This window comes from Neovison vison, chromosome 5, assembly GCF_020171115.1.
Source record: "Neovison vison isolate M4711 chromosome 5, ASM_NN_V1, whole genome shotgun sequence".
Classification (NCBI taxonomy): domain Eukaryota; kingdom Metazoa; phylum Chordata; class Mammalia; order Carnivora; family Mustelidae; genus Neogale; species Neogale vison.
Window position 1 is genome coordinate 140,035,053 of NC_058095.1, and position 18,224 is coordinate 140,053,276.

An 18,224-nucleotide genomic window follows, 5' to 3' on the forward strand; every position below is an offset into this window, starting at 1 on the left:
ATCTAGTGAATGCATTCTTTTCAAACCCCATTAGTAAAAAGGATCAAAATCAATTTGCTTTTATGTGGGGTGGACAGTAGTGCTTTATCAATTTCTTATCCTTAGGCTTTGGCAATGCTTCTTCAGATCATTGTTAACCTTGATCATCTTGACATGAAAATCATCATGCTGATACTATATACTCTGTCACCCAGATACAGCTACACAGAATATTGGAACGGCCTATGAAAGGCCAAGCTAAACTGTTACTTTAGGGATGGAATGATGCAGAACTGAGGCACCCACTGTCCACCAGGATCTAGTATTTGCTTTGACCAAATGGCCAATACACGTTACAATGTTCCTAATATCTGGAATAGCCAAGTCTGGAAACACAGAGGTAAAAGCAGGATTGGCCACTTTCATTTACTGCCAGTAACCCACTTGCCAATTTTGTGCTTTATTTCCTTGCTTTATTGGGTCTTATCTTACTAGAGATTTTAATTCTTGAATTTGGAGTAAGGCGTCACATTACAAGGAACACAGAATAATTCCAAAAACTGAACTAATTAACTATTACCTAGACACTTTTGACTTCTTACCCTGGTGGGTCATAAGGATCCACCAGGGAAAGACGTTATTATGCTGATAACTGACAACTAAGAAGGGAAAATTCACACTAATCATCATGAGAGGCTAAGGATATTGAAACACAATGGGGTTAAGGAGGAGTATGCCTAAAATCTATGGAGTTTACTGAGTGAAGACTTGGTTTTCCATCCCATTAATAACTACAAATGGGCAACTGCAGAAAATGGGATCTAAGAAAGATAAGACAGTTAAAGGTCTGATTTTCTCCCATCAGGCAAATAATCCAGACCAACTGAAGGATGGAACAAGAGAAAAAACGAGCTAGAATGGATGATTGAAGAAGAAAATGATGGAGGACCAATTATGGACTTGGGACTGGCTATAGCAGTGGGAACCAAAGCTCACTGATCGAGACTGAGACAAATGGATTTGTATTTTGCCTCTCAGGAAGGTAGTGAAAATATGTGGTTTTTTTCACCAAAAGAGATCCATATTATAGAGTGGGTGCTAGGTATTAGAAGGCACGAAGGTTGATTCCTGTTGCCAGTGCAGACTATATAAGCAATTTTTATGAACCACCACAGATCCTCTTGGAACTGGAACACTTGACAAACTGTGTGATCCTAGCTGTCGTGGAGAATGACCTCCTGTGCATAATCATCAGTACCATGTCTCTTGCCCATGTTACATATACTTATGTTGCAATACTGGGTTTTCTCTTTGACACAGTCATAAGATACCATTGGACTTACACTGTGCTCATGCATTTACAACCAGAATTGCAGAAAAGTTATCTCAGAGAGAAAAATATTTGATCAGTGCAACACTGGAGTCACAAGGTAAATTATTTCTCTCTTCCTTCACATGGAAATAATTTCCAGAAATTAACATGACTCCCCAGATAAAGTTTCTGAGATGTTTAGTTATAAGTTACACAGATTAAAAAGTGGTAGTCAGCTCCATATGTACCTCCAAAACTGTTCCCCTTCTTTCTCAGTTTTACTACCTCTTTCAATCAGTCAAAACTGCATTCTTGGGCTCCATACCTCTTTACATAGTATTAACTTACATAAGATTCTCCTCAGACTATATTTTCAAGGGCACCCATTCTAAGACAAACATCCATCAATGCACCAGTTCTCTTTCTGAGTAAATATCCATCTCGTACACATTTTTCAGATTTTGTAGTTCCTTCCTCTGTGCCTCCACTTCCCCCTTTTAGTCAATTCAAAGTGCCTTGAACTCTATCTTGTTTGTCATAATTCTGTCTATTCTTGGAGGCCTTAAATGAGTCCTTTTGTGATCTCTTACATTATTCTTTCAAAATACTTTTCAGAACATATTTTAAAAATTTTATAAATTGCCTTGATATCCTATTTTTCTATCTATATTTTGAGTTTATCAAATCTTAGGATTATATCTATTTCTCCTTTCTGGTATTCATCACACCTATTAACAGTCTCATAAAAGTATAGTTTGAATGTTTATTTTGATTCTAATTTGTTTTCTTCTATCTAATCCCCCTCAACACTTTCTACCCCATACCAGCATGGTAGCAAGTCCTCTGATCCTCTTGTATCTCACAGAATATTAATTAGTGTTTAAAAAGTTTTAAAGCTTTCCTTTCCTGCCCTTTTCCCATTTAATTCTCATTTTGTGGGACATTACCTACAAAATAAGAGAGTTTTATTTTTTTCCTTAGAACATCTTTTAAAATAGGAAGAAAGATGCTATATTTCTATTTTATCTCTTTTTTTTTTTTGAAAGATTATTGAGATCAGATAGGCTTGTGATATCATTGACTCAGGCTCTATTTTATATTCACCTGCTAAGGAGGTAGCAAGGCCTCAGAGGGGATGGCGCAGAATACATCCAGTTAGATTGTACATTAAGCTTCAGGGGTAATAGGATCAGTCTAAAATTTTGTGCATAATAGTCCCACTGAAGCAATACTTTCCAAATTATTGCATAGGCCCCAGGGAGGACAAAGGAGTTCTAATAGTAACACTGTGTTTTCCAGCAAGCATGCAAGATTATAGTTCAACGTGAAGTTTATGAGATTAAATAAAAAATTAGAATTTGACATTTATTTTGTCCCCCAGCTTACAGAGTAAGTCTTGCCCATAAGACTCAAGAGGCAATGAACTGATTGGTCATACATCCCAGGTATCATCTTCAACAGTCATTCTCCCTTTGTCTCCTCCCCACCGGCCAGTCTTTTTACCAGCTTCAACAAGTTATTTGTTTGCTGTAAGGCTCTGAATAATGTGGAATCTTTTCAGACGGCCTCTTTAAAGCAGAGTACCTTTTTTCCCCTTAAAATGTGCATTTACTTTTACCCTTTCATTTTCTATTATCTTTTTATCTAGATAGGTGATATAAGTCCATTACTATAGTTTGAAATCAAAATTTGATTCATAAGACCACTTTCCATCCTTCATATCCCCTGTTACTAGCACTTTACAAATCAATTAAATGTCATAATGTGTTTTTCCCATATTTATAATTTCTCTTTATCAGCTATTTAATTCTACAAGTCTCTTATTTTCACACAGCTTCTTACAGCACACGAAGCCATATGGCTAATGTAGACACAGGGAGTACTTTCTTTCCAACAGCATTTGCAATATTTCTTCCAAAAAACACATCTAACTATCTTTAGTTATTTAGTTATTTTAATAAATTATTTGGAATTAGGCAGATTTTTTTTAAAGGCAGGATATATAATTATGTCTGGAATTTATACAAGTATTTAATGTTCAAAATTTGAAGTTGTAGGAAGCAAAAAAAAAAAAAAAAAAGAGAGAGACTTTTCCTGAGATTGAAAATTTGAAGTCTATAAAATTTTAAGTTTGTAGTATGTATATGGGAACAATATCATGCCAAAGTCCTGACACTTGTATTTCTCAGCAATTCTAATTCTTTTTAAAATTATAAAGTATTATTTTGAGATCTCTTATGGGTTTGGTTAATCTGAATCTATTCATGTTGAATATATTTTCAAGTTGTTGTGAACTCAGGATGTAAGAATAAAGGCAAGTGTCTGGAGCTGTAATATTTTTAGATGTCATCACTGGGAAAAATTAAAACTAGCATCGTATAAACAATTTGTATTAGATATCTATTTCTGAATAATTACCTTAAAACTTAGAGATAAAAGCAATGAGCATTTGTTATATCATAGTTTCTGTGTATCAGGGATCTGGACAAAGCTTAGCAAAGTGTCTCTGGCTCAAATTCTCATGTACTTGTGCTCAAAGTGACAGCCAGGGACATAGTCTCAACTGAGGGCAGGTCTGGAAGAGGCTAACTAACTCCAGGGCTCAGTCACATGGCTATTCGCAGTATTTATTCCTTGTGAGCTGTTAGACTGAGGGCCCCTTCCTCTGGTCCTTGCCCTATGGGCCTATCAATAAGGCAAAATAGGGCAGCTGGCTTTCCTTAGAGAAAGTGTGTGTGTAAGAGAGACAGCAGTAACTAAGACTTACTGTATAGTCTTTGTGTAACTCAATATTAGTAGGGACATCCAAACTTTTGCTATCTTCCATTCATTAGAAGTATTAATAAATCCAACACATACTCAAAGGGAAAGGATTACCCAGGGCTGGATAAATATGATGAGGCAAGATCATTGGAGGCCATCTTAGAGATGCCTACCATACAACTGTTAAAATTGTCTTTTGCTCAACTATTATAGATACAAAGCAAAACCACAAATAATAATATCTTAAAGCAGGAAAGGTACATAGATTATAATGTTACTGTTTAATGTCCAAAAAAAATCATTTTTTCCTCAAATACAGATTCTTGACATCTTTTGGGAATTTGGGGGTTGGGGGAATACTAGTGATGGAAATTAAGTGTTGGAAATAGAGAAATTTATAAAAAATTCTGAAATAAAATGTGGTTTGAAGTGGCGGGGGGGTGGGAGGTTGGGGTACCAGGTGGTGGGTATTATAGAGGGCACGGCTTGCATGGAGCACTGGGTGTGGTGAAAAAATAATGAATACTGTTTTTCTGAAAATAAATAAATTGGAAAAAAAAATGTGTGAGTTGTGGAAAGTAAGTCGTAATTCTATTTTACTCAACCATTTTTACTGAGACTAAATTAATACTTATTACTGCCATATTGCTTATGATATGCAGACTCTAGTGAAAGAATACTTTTATTCTATCATTCTTTTTACCTATGGGAAAAATGTTTATTCTCTGCTAATTAATCAGTGAAATATAGCTGCTTAAAGACTACACAGGATTTGGGGAACATTCTTAGTTTTGCCAAATTTTGTTGAGTGAGTTACAAAGGAATGCTCGATTATTAGTATGGCCTTCCAATATTTCAATATATCATAATACAACTTTTCACATAAAACAACTGTTACAAGCTTGTTTTTTTTTTCATATGATCAGATGCAGTCATATTCAGGTTTTGAAAAAAAAATTTATCATCTTCTTGTAGTCACACAGTTATTTATTCTGTGGAAAACTTGGGACTGGAGCCTGATTGTGCATGATAATTTGAACATAAAATTGCCTAAATAAATGTATTTTTTTCTGAACCATGACTCAGCTGCCAACTATTTTAAATGAATGTTTATAAATTTAGAATCTAACAAACATATTTTTAAATTATTATTACACTCATTGTATTATAAGAACGTAACTGGCATGTAGGCAAGAATACTGCATCCAAATCATCTCTGGACTGAAGTGTTTGGTGCCTGTCTAATGCTAATGGGTATTTGTTCTGTGCCCAGGATCTCCACGTTCTGTAATTTTCTGTGCAAATGAGCCATGGTGAATTGCACAGTTTCAGTGCTTTGGTAGCCCCTTATTTGTCTGCAGTCATAGAGGCATAAGAAGTGCCTTAAAATATGCTTGGAAAAATATGCTAGGCTATCTTCACTGAGGGCCAAAAAATATGTGTTCTTGCATTTACTTTCATGTTGATAGAATGGAATTTTAACAAACATTTACAATATTGGAGCTTTTGGAGATTTGAGTCTAATGTTTTTGCCATAAAGAGTTTATTTTATTTATTTAAATACTACACAACTTATTTAGGACTAACATAAATTTGTAAGAGAAGATAATGGGATATTTAATATGCAATAATAAACTATAATATGTTTGTTGACAGGAAACATTTTTCAATAATCTTCATATTGCCTAATCAAGGAGATAATCATTTTTATCACATGCTGCCATCATTTGGTTTATGGAGAAAGAAGTATTGAGGACCCAGGTGTTGTCTTCAAGTTAACTTCAAGTTATGATGTAAACACTACTTTGTTTTTCACACTCATTGTCCAACCATTCATGATTTCTTGCCACAATCTACCTTCAAGCCCATTTATGTTCAGGATTTCACATGTCACTTGAGTTTCAAAGTGTCAACTTTCAGCGAACTCTTCATATATTTAATGAGAGAAGTGAGAAACGTGACCCATTTTTGTAAAATTTCAAAACAGCAGAAATATAGAACAATTCAAGGACAAACAAATTGCTGCTAATGTTCTCTGAAATAAAGACAAAATATTCTCTGGTCGCCTGTCAGGCTAAAAGGTCAAAACATCTCAGTTTTTACTTTTTAATGCGTGTTACCTACCAGAATATTTGCATTTCAAGATGCAATATTAAGTGATATTGAGAAGATATCTCTATAGAGGCGCCTGGATGGTTGAGTCAGTTAACTGTCTGCCTTCAGCTCAGGTTATGATTCCAGGGTCTTGGGATCAAGCCCCTTCTCAGGCTCCCTGCTCAGTGGGGAACCTTCTTCTCCTGCTCCCTCCCCCTCTGCTACTCCCCCTACTTGTTTGCTCTCTCTCTCAAATAAATAAATAAAATCTTTAAAAAAATGAAAAAAGAAAAGAAAAGATCTTTACAAAAAAGAACTCTGTCTTCTAATGGTAGACATTCAAAATTATGAGACATGGCTTGGGAGAGGTACCACTCAAATTATATTACAAACCACTACTATAATAATGACCACTACTCTATTCCTTATTTCTAAAATGCCTATTTTACATGCATATAAGGAGAATGAAGTAATTTAACAAAACAGGTAAGGCTTTGAAGTTGTTTTAATTTTTGTATTTAATTTTTAAAATATTATTATTATTTTTAGAGAGGGAAAGAGAGGAGGGTGAGGAAGGGCAGAGGGAAAGGGAAAGACAGAATCACAAGCAGGTTCCATGCCCAGCATGGAGCCCGACACAGGGCTCAATCTCACATATATGAGATCATGACCTGTGCTGAAATCAAGAGTCAGATGCTTAACTGGCTGAGCCACCCAAGCACTCCTGAAGTAACTTTTAAAGCATTTCTAAAAACTAATCTGTATTCTGATAATTCAAAATTCAATTTTGGGGTTATAATTCAGCTTCATCCATTATTAGTAAGAACCTAGTTTCTGGGTTTGGATTTTGCCCTGCAGTTTGCTATTCTCAAAGCTTGGGCAGGCTGCCTTTGGTTCCTTCCATTGCTACCAACTAGACTCCACTTCTGTTTCTTTTCCCCCAGAGAGAAACATAAACTTCCTTGCTAAGACTCCTGTTCTATCTTAGCTTTCCCAAGAGTAAGAGTCTACTCCTGGTTTATACTTTTGTTTTTTTTTTTAATGATTTTATTTATTTATTTGAGAGCAAGCGAGAGAGAGAGAAAATAGATTCCCTGATAAGCAGATAGCCCAATGCAGAACTTGACCCCATGATCCAAGATCATGACCTGAGCCAAAGGTAGATGCTTAACCCACTGAGCCACCCAGGCATCCCTGGCTTATATTTTTGAATGACATTTCAGTGATACCCATTTGTCTACCAGCTATCCCTTAAGATTCCTCTTGAAATGTTATAGTTGGGGAGACGTGTGCTAAAGGATTACTGTATTTTACTGCTGGGGAAGTTCATCCTAGTCTTCTCCCCTAAGTATCATTAGAAAGAGATGGCAGTTACCCATGCAAAAGCTGTGGACACCCAAGTCAGTCCTCTCTGGATCACACATAACTATATATTATCTTACAAACTTTCTCCTTAACACATATGGTCATCAACAAGTACTTTCTGGCTTTGGATCTGCATGTTAGAATCTATTTGAGGCCATGTGCTATGCATGTCTTTTTTTTTTGAAACAGACAATCCACCTAGCGCCTTAGCATCTGATATTTTACTAGATCATGCCAAAATTCTACATAGTAAGATAAATATATATTTATTTTTAGATATTTTACATTTTTAAATATTATAATTTTTAAATTTTCAGTTAGCAGAAAAGTATGTGATAAATAACTGATGTCCTCCCAAAAAGATGGGAAGTGGTAGAGTAGTGAAAAGGCAGGCTTTTTGAAGTCAGACAGAATTTGTAAAATGCAGCTCACTTTGGACCAGTTATTTAAATCACTGAGTTTTATAAATCAGCATAATTATTCCTTACTTATAGAGTTATTAAAGAAGCTGATGCATGTAAAAAATAAGTAGAGTTGAGTCGTCTTTTTAGAGACCAAAATGTTTATCCATTTTTACTTTCACTTTCCCTAGATTATTTCCACGGTAATTTCATTGGTTAGGCTGATTGACCATGCGTAGGTAGGGTGCACTGTTTTAATCATTAGTAAACACATTTCAGAAGATAGCATTCAGAAGGGATGATCCGCTAGCCAGATACTTTACACTTTAGCTCTTATTTTCCTGGAGAAGATTTCGCTTCCTCCCCCTCCCTCTCTCTCCCACTGGGTTAAATAGAAAACCCCCAAAATTGTTTTCATTTTAGGTTTCCTCTTTCACGTCTTAAGCAATAACTCCTATTCTACCCCACATCAAACACTGACATTTGGATGCTGAAACCATTACCGGTCACTCTTTTACTTCTTCCCACACATTCCGAAACTGTCCAGATCCATTTACTTGTAAGTAACAGATGCTTCCTAGATCCTCCCCCTGAGTCTCTCCCCTCCTGCCTTTTATATGATCTCTTCTTCTCTGAGGAAGTAAGCAGAACTTCTACACAGACCATGGAAAATTTCTGCTCATCTGTTTCTGCCTCTTGCAAAAATTCTGGTATATAGGCCTCATTTTAGTTATTGACATCTTCACATGTATAAAAATATAGATGTAAATTTCATTTACATTACATTACATTAAAAATATAGATGTAAATTTCCAGAAGACCTATTTCTCAAACATGAAAGGTATCTCCTATTGACCTAAAAATACCTGTCCCTGCTTAGGTGACACTGCACTAAATCTTACATGTAAGAAACTTATTCTCATAATTTTACTTCAGAAACATGTTTCCCACAATTAAAATATCCCAGATCACTTGTGTTTAATTCCTCAGAGAGTTTGGGTTAACATTCTTTTATTATAAACAAAACACAAACACAAAAACTTAGCTTAGGTTTAAAGGAAGACCAACCCAGTTCAATTTCTTTTCACATCTGATTTTTGGTAATTTAATTGTCTTTATAAAAATTTAAGGAATAACAAATATTCATCACTATTACTGATCTGTATTGACTTACAGATTTACATAGACGTAACATTTTAAAGCACTTCTTGAATTAACTATCTTAATTTAAAATAGCAAGGCAAGAAAGAATGTCTGATAGTCCTGAACACCTATTTGGAAAGTGCCGTCAGTGTCATTATAAATGCTCTGTACACTTCTTTAGTATTTTCTAAGCATGAAATACATTTAATGTTTCCTATTCTGTAAAGTTAACTAGAAAACACTTAAAAAGGATAATCTGCTGTGTAGTGAAATGAATGATACGGGAGACATATACAAAGTTTGACATGGAGATCTTACATCTCACTTTAGCAGTTAACAGTATTTGTGAATTTACTGCGAGCAAAATTCATCCTAACTCATGCGTCCCTTTGTTGGTAATAAAGTTTTTGTGTTACATGACTACTGTATATGTCAAACTTGTAAATCTGATGTATCAGCATGGAAATGTCTTTGCATTTACTAAATCTGGGGGAATAAGATTGTGATTCATAAAGTACCGCTTCATCAAGAGGACATTTGCTTTCCCTCAAAGGCAAGACTACTATAGTACTACCTGTTAGGAAAGAATTCAGATATTCTATAGGAAACAGTTGGCTTTTTAATATTTTTTCTGACCTCTTTTAAATTATTAAATAAGACACTTTTGACTTATACAGAATTATAATTAAGGGTTCAGACATAAGCTCTGACATGCTTTTTGGAGATAGGTTTTTTTAGCACACTTTCTATAATTCATGATTTTTTTTTTTTTTTTTTTGAGAGACAGAGAGTGAGTGCAAGCATTGGCAGGTGGGCAAGGTGGAGAGGCAGAGGGACAGGGAGAGAATCTCAAGCAGACACCCCACTGAGCATGGAGACCAACGTGGGGCTCAATCTCACAACCTTGAGATCATGACCTGAGCCAAAACCAAGAGTCAGACACTCAACTGACTGAGCCACCCAGGAATCTCAACACATGACAGTTTTTAAGAGGGTCATATTCTAGTAGAATATGCTGATAAATACAATACACTTATATTGAGCAAATTTAATTAAAATGAAAATACAAATAATTCTTTGTAGCCTAAAAGAAAACCGGTACATGTAGTATCTCCATTATATTATCAGCAAATTTCTAGTTTCCTACTAGCAGTAAGTCATTGTGTTCTATTAAGAAAATAAATGTCTTAGTCTGCCTTAGTTGTTCAAGAAAACATTCTGGAAGGATGGATAGATGAATGAGTCATTGCATGAATGGATCACTGGATGGATGGACTAGTCAACAGAAAGATGAGAGGGTAGCACCTGGGTGGCTCAGTCAGTAAAGTGTCTGAGTCTTGATCTGAGCTCAGGTATTGAACTCAGGGTCATGAGTTCAAGCCCCATGTTGGACTCCATGCTGGCCATGCAGCCTACTAAGAAAAGAAAAGAAAAGAGAAAAGAAAAGAAAAGCAAGTGGCACAGTAACTTATTGGGTTTTAGTAAAAACCTAATGAAAGAAATACTCAAAGTTTGCTTTTTTAAAGTCTAGGAATCCAGAAGACAATTGTTCCTAAAAATGTGTGAATTTCTACTGTTAGGGTAAAGTTAGTCAAGGATATTTGCTATCCCACAAAATTTTCACTTGTATAGTTAATGGCTCTATCACAAACAAAAACACTTGTGCAAGAAACAGGTTCTGATGACAAATCTCAATCTATCTAGCCTTTCTGTTTGCTCATCCTAAAAACTGGTCTGACTAAATTTGAATTCTCTCAAAATTAGTTTTGAGATAAGTATTTCCATACAAGGGGTTTCTTTGGAATGTGATCCCAGAAAATGTCAGGAAAAAGGATAAGGAAAAGGGAACATTTAATGTTGCCTAAAGGGCAGTGTTCCACCAAGTTCTCTCTCTGGACAACTGGAGTTTAATCTTTCTGTGAATCTTGCTACCAGTATCAAGAATACAATTTTCAAAAATAGACCACCAAAGAGCAGAGCAGCTTACAATACAAATCAACCCACCAACCCAGTCATATGTCTATTGAGCGCTCTTTCTACTAGGGAACATTCCCTCCCTAGCATGTTAGGTTTTCCACCTTTGGGGACTAGACACAGTGGCCAGAGAAAACCTTCATGCATTTGGGAGTTCTCTGAGTTACAATATTTACTGGAATGCACAGAAATACTACATGCTGTGGGGATCTTAGCAAGGCATCTGAAAGTAAAATAGTGACCAGGAACAGATATGGTTTCTGCCCTCACTGGATTTACAGTCTAGTGGGCAAGATGAACAAAAACAGAATTTCCTAAGTACTATTTTATAACTGTGCTAAGTGCTAGGAAGAAGTACATGGCATTATGAGAACATATGTGTTTCTAATAACTGAAAATTTGTGCTAGTGTTGATTAACCATCACATAAATAAAATATTACACAAAACAGTACAATGTTGTGAAGTATCAAGACCATCCATTGATTTCTCAAGCTTTTTCCTCCATAGCAAATAATTTTATTATCTTGTTTCTTGATTCTGTTAGGAAATAATTCTTTCCTTATTCTAATGAAGACATATTTATCTACATATTTATGGCTGGTTATGAAGCCTTACACATGGAGGTGACACAAGAAGCCCTGTCAGAAAGTAAAAGGCTAGACATAGTTTTCACTTGCCAGAATTTGAATTAATTCCCTAAACCATATAGCCATCCATTAGGAAAAAGTGGAAGAATTATTCACTGAAGATGTTTCCGACAAACTACTGACCAACCATTTGGTTATTTCCAAGCGATGATAAGCCAGGTACAACTCCTAGTGTTAGAAATGATTCTAGCCTTAAAAATACAAGAAAATAAAAACAAAACAAAACAAAAAAACACCAGAGAAAGAGAGAGACAAATCAAGGGTTGCATTTTTTGGTATAGATATATACCACAAAATTAGGCCAGGCAAACCACTAAACAACAAAAAGCAACAACAACAATATTTGTGATGGGGAATCTGTGTTCAGAGTTGCTAGAATATAACATTGAAAATGTCCATTTTTCAACTAGCAATTACAAAATATGCAAAGAAATAAGAAGGCATAACTCATGAGAAAGCAGTCAATAGACACTTCCTCTGCATGGACTATAAGGTTGATCTTAGCAGAAAAAGCCTTCAATGTAGCTATTGTATATGTGTTCAAAGATCTAAAGAAAACCATATTTAAAAATTAGCCAGGGGGCGCCTGGGTGGCTCAGTGGGTTAAAGCCTCTGCCTTCGGCTCAGGTCATGATCCCAGGGTCCTGGGATAGAGCCCCCCATCGGGCTTTCTGCTTAGCAGGGAGCCTGCTTCCTCCTCTGTCTCTGCCTGCCTCTCTGCCTACTTGGGATCTCTGTCTGTCAAATAAATAAATAAAATCTTTAAAAAAAAAATTAGCCAGAAGGTAGATCAATAAAAATCAATCAAGTAAAGAAGAAAGGACACAAGAATTTTTTTTAAAGAGTGTTGGAAAAGGGGGGACATTCTATAATTACCCTGTATATGTCAACAAATCAAGAAGATAAAACTAGTATTAACCTATCACATCTAACAACAGATCCACAAAATAAATGAAGCAAAAACAAAATTTAAGCAAGAAACAGACAACATTCATTGTTGGCAATTTGCATACATCTTACTCAGTTTATACAGCTGAAAAGATTACTAGTTAGCAAGGATATAGTAGATTCAAACTCCATCAATCTGACCTAACTGAAGTCACAGCAACCCTCTACCTAACAGTAAAACAATACATTGGATTTTCAGCTGGGCATATACATTCTCCAAGATAGACCTGTGTATTCAAACACACTGTAATATGTTTAAAAGAACTGAAGTCCTTTAAGATGTTTTAAAAATGAGAAGAATTTAGAAATTAAGAACAAATAAATATGGGAAATCCATTTATGTGGGGAATAAACAAACACATGTTGACCAAATAAGAAATCACAAGAGAAGTCAGAATATATTTTGAACTAAATAAAAGAATAAGAGACATATCCAAATTTATGGAATGTAATATAAACTATAAAATATAACAGAATATAAACCATATTCACAAACGTTTATCTAGTCTGACCAAAAAATAAAAGAGAAGACACAAATTACAAAAAGGAAGCCTGGAAGAGGCTCCACTATTCACAGTATCACTCTTGACAGTACAGAAAGTAAAAGGATTATGGTGCATTCCTTTGAATAGCTTTATGGCAACAAACTATACAAATTGTATTAAATGGAAAAAAAAACCAAATTATATAAAATGGGAAAATGCTTATAAGACAAAATTTACCAAAGCTTCAAGAATAAATATAAAATCCACCGAGCCACCCAGGCGCCCCTGGGATCGAGCCCCGCATCGGGCTCTCTGCTTAGCAGGGAGCCTGCTTCCTCCTCTCTCTCTGCCTGCCTCTCTGCCTACCTGTGATCTTTGTCTGTCAAATAAATAAATAAAGTCTTAAAAAAAAAAGAATAAATATAAAATATTAATAGACCTATTACCAATAAGGAAATATAATTAATGAATAAGAAACTTCTTACAAGGGAAAGAAAGCCCAGACTCAAAGGGCCATACTAATTCATACCACCAACCATTTAAAGGAAACAAAACATTTTTTCACAAACTACTAGAACAGAGATGAGCAAACACTTCCAAACTCCCTCTGTGAAGCCAGTATTACCCTAGTAACATATATATATATTATATATAATGTTATTATATATAATATATAAATAATAACATATATACTATATGTTACTATATATACATATATGTTACATATATATGTTACTATATATACTAATATATATTATATATATTATATATTATATAAGCATATACACATAAACATATATAAACACATATATACATATATATAATCTCTACCAAACATTAACAATATAAATACAACAAAATATTTTTTAAAAGTCAACATCCACGACCAATTGGGATTTACTCCAGCAATAAAATGGTTATGTAACATTTGAAAATCAGCCAGTATCAGGTCCTGTACTAGAGCGAGCTGAGTGCAGAGGATGCTGATTTTAAAGAAGTACCCAAACTTGCATGACCCTGGAGCAATCTCAAAGTTTGAGCCCAAGTGCTTCATCTAATTCACCCCAGCCCAAGCTCTAATCATTATTTTATACTTTATTATTAGAATAAAAGACAAAGCCAAATAATAATCCTGACAGATGTGAGAGAAGGACCAGAGAAAATCCAACACCACGTGAAGAAAAAAAAAAAAATTGTCAGCAGTCTAAGAATAGAAGGAAACTTCCTCAACAATCCAACCTGAAAAGGGGCATCTATAAAAAGCCACAGCTAAAACCATACAGAAACATTCTGCCAGAATTGTAATTCAGTTTAGCAAGGGTACAGATCACAAGACCAATATATAAAAAGCAATCATAATTTTTAATACTGTCAACAACCAGAAATTAAAATTCAAAATACCATTTACAAGAGCATTGCAAATACTTAATGTCTGAGGTGAATCTGAAAGATAACCAAGAACCTGTACACTAAAGCTACGAAACATTCTTGAGAGAGAATTTAAATGATTAATATGGTTAAAGTGTCAATTTTCCTCAAAATTACCCAAGATTCAATGCATTAGAAACAAAAGCATCGTGTTTTTTCGTTGCTGTTGTTAATAGGCTGATTAAAAAATTCATATGGAAATGCAAAAGAACTACAGTAGACAACATAATTTATAAAAGCACAAAGTCAGATGACTAGCAGTATTTGATTTCCATTTTAATCTCCTAGCTTGGAATATCAACTATATTTCTTTATATAATTTTTTTAGTGATCGCCCTAGAATATTCAACATATATTTATAACTAACCAATATCCACTTTCAAATAATACTATGCCATATCATGAGTAATGCAGACTCCTTATAATAGAGTATTCTCAATTCCTCCTTTCCATTCTTTAGAACATTGCCATCATTAATTTCATTATGGGCCACAATCACCTAATGTATTTGTACCATTACTTGAAAAGTTATCTATTACATTAAAAATAGGAAAAATAAAAGATTTTATTTGCCCTCATTTACTCCTTCTGTGACACTCTTCCTTTTCTTATATGGATCTGGGTTTCTGACCTATGTACTTTTTCCTTCTCCCTAAGAAACTTTTAACGTTTACTGCAGAATAGGTCTGATAGTGATGAATTCCTTTAGATTTTGGTTGTCTGCTTTATTTCCCCTTCACAGTTTTTAAAAATTTAAGTTCAGTTAGCCAACACATAGTATCTATTAGTCTCAGATGTAGTGCTCAACAATTTATCAGTTGGATGTAACACCCGGTGCCCATCACATCACATGCCCTCCTTAATGTCCATCACCCAGTTACCCCATTCTGCCACCTGCCTCCCCTCCAGCAACCCTGTTTGTTTCCTATAGCTAAGAGTCTCTCATGGTTTTCCTCCCTCTTTGATGACTTCCCATCCCTTCACTTTTACAGAATAACTTTGATATAGGAAGAATTTTAAGTTGGTGGGGTTTTTGATGTTTGGGGTTTTCTTGTTTTTAATTCCGTATTTAAATATTTTACTTCACGCTCTCCTTGTTTGTATGGTTTCTGATAAAAAAATTTATTGCAATTCTTATCCATTTCCTCTATTAAGGAATGGTATTTTTTTAATCTGGTTTCTTTCAAGATTTTCTTTGTAGTCACTGTTTTCTGTAGTTTGAATATAATGTATTGCCTATCTATATATTTTTTGGATATTTATCCTGCTTAGTGTTCCCTGAGCTTCTTGGATCTAAGGTTTGAATCTGCTATTTATTTTGGAATATTCTCTGACATTATTATTCAAATATTTCTTCTGCATATTTTTAACTTTCTTCCTCTTCTGATATGCCAATTATGTATGCTACACCTTAGAAATTATCCCACAGTTCTTGAATAGACTTTTCTGCTTTACAGTCTTTTTCTTCCTCTTTGCATTTCAGAGGGGGTGGTTCTACGGACATATTTTAAAGTTCACTGATTCTTCCCATGGCCATTTCAAGTCTACTGAGGAGCCCATCAAAGACCTTTTTTTGTGTGAAAGCGTTTTTGGCTTCTTGTGCTTCATTTTAGCTCGTTTTTTGGAGTTTTCATCTCCTCTTACAGTACCCATCTGCCTTGCTTGCTGTTTTTAATTACTATTATAGCATATTAAGTCATAGTACTTTTAATGTCCCTGTCTAGCAATTACAAGATCTGCAGTATAGCTGCGTCTGGTTTGATGCTTGTTTTGTCTACTAAAACTGTATTTTTTCTTGCCTGTTAAACATGCCTTATAAATTATTGTTGAAAACTGGACATATGAATTGACAAAGAGCAAAATAAATACAATTTCAGTGTGAGATTCATGTTAATCTGGCAAGGAGTTGGGCTATGTTTAATATTTGCCATAGTGAGAACTGCGAAAGCTTCAGATTTCTGTAGTGTCCTTCTTTTTGTCTCGCCCATGGTCTTTAGGTTTTTCTAAAAGCAACTCCCTAAATATACCCTGTACCTTGCAGCTCTTTTAGCTATAATTCAATGTTATCATGCTGGAACAGTAGGTAATGGGTAGCAATCTGTAATCTTATTAAATCTCAGCGTTTTAGTAGAACTTGGTTCCTGGTTTGACCTTCACAAGTGTTTCTCCAAGCCTTCCACCTCCCTTCCCCTTATTTGAAAGTTTGGCTAAGTAGGCCTGCAGCTGTAAAATTGTTCTCCCTCCAGGTGGGATAAGGCTCTGATAAAATCTTCCCCCACTCCTGCACACCCCCGCACCCCCCCCCCCGCAGAGTAGGCCTTTGTTTTGTGGAATTATCTACATGCATTTCAAATGGTTACATTTCTCCTGCCCAGCCAGGAATAAGGATTTTTCTTGTTTCTTCACTATTAAAATTTAGTGGGCTCCTAAGGGTAAAATCTACAAAATTATGAAGGCCCATCTACTACTGCAGCCTTCACCAGTTTGCCCAGCTCGTGCTAATCCGCCCTCAGCCTCCAGTGAGTCACCAAAGTGACTATGGAAGTTGTCCTACCAGTTTATGGTTTCTGTACCTTTTACTCTAGGTAAGCCTATCTCTGATGGGATTCTCTATACTTGCAGTCTCTCTAGAATTTGGAGTGTTCATGTGCCATGGTTATCACAAATTTCCAATGAGTCTAAGAAAATCACCAAATTTCAATTTAACTTCTTTTCTTGGTGTAAGCTCAGGAGTGCTAATATCCAAGTTCTTTTCATACTGTAGCTGAAACCTGAAGTCACAGATGGATTTTTCTTCTTCAAAATTAAATCAGTGTTTTATTTTTCAACTTCTTAAAAAAATTTAATATGGAATGCTTCACAAATTTGTATGTTATACTTACGCAAGGAGCCATGTTTATCTTATCTGTGTTGTTCCCATTGTAGTATATGGGCTGCTGTGGCAAGCACGTGCTCTTTGTTTTATACAATTATGCTGTTTGGGTGAGCGGAGTTTAACAATTCACTTATAGTTGGCTTTGTTTGATGAACAGATGAGAGATCAGAGGAGAAGAGTATTCTGTGTTGCCAAAAGTAGAGAAAAGAAGAAGGAAGGCTCATCAGATGAATGATTGGTGGAGCCCGACTAGGCTGCTGCTGAATTTACTTCTCTAAGGAGAAACACTGAGGATGCAATTGGAGATGCTCAGATTCGAAGTCAATAATGTGCAAAAAAAGAGAAAATGAGAGGGTGATCTTCCTAATTCTTTTTTTTTTTTTTTTTTAAGATTGTATTTATTTATTTGACAGACAGAGATCACAAGTAGGCAGAGAGGCAGGGAAGCAGGCTCCCTGCTGAGCAGACAGCCTGATGCAGGGGCTCAATCCCACCACCCTTGGATCATACATGACCTGAGCCAAAGGCAGAGGCTTTAACACAATGAGCCATGCAGGCACCCCTTTCTACTTCTTTTAGTCCTGTAGAGTCTTTCATCAATGATTATACCTTCTGCATTGATTCCATTTTCACCATAAGCATCAGAATCTCTGATGGAAGCAAAGTGCATTTATGTAGCATCTGTATTGGAATTCATCAATAATACATTCATAAAGGGGAGGAGAAAATGGCTACAGCAAAGTGTGATTATTGCCAGATCTGGAGGGTTTTAGCACACATGTAACATTGACTGGAGATTAACATAAATA

The 18,224-nt window shown here is 35.3% G+C and overlaps 1 non-coding gene across 1 annotated transcript; it reads right to left on the reverse strand.

Annotated features, from left to right (window-relative positions):
• Positions 1-17,381: 17,381 nt before the first annotated feature.
• LOC122908084 lies at positions 17,382-17,489 on the reverse strand. Its single transcript, XR_006384875.1, has one exon. It is a non-coding gene; the product is annotated as a U6 spliceosomal RNA (small nuclear RNA).
• Between the last annotated feature and the right edge of the window lie 735 nt (positions 17,490-18,224).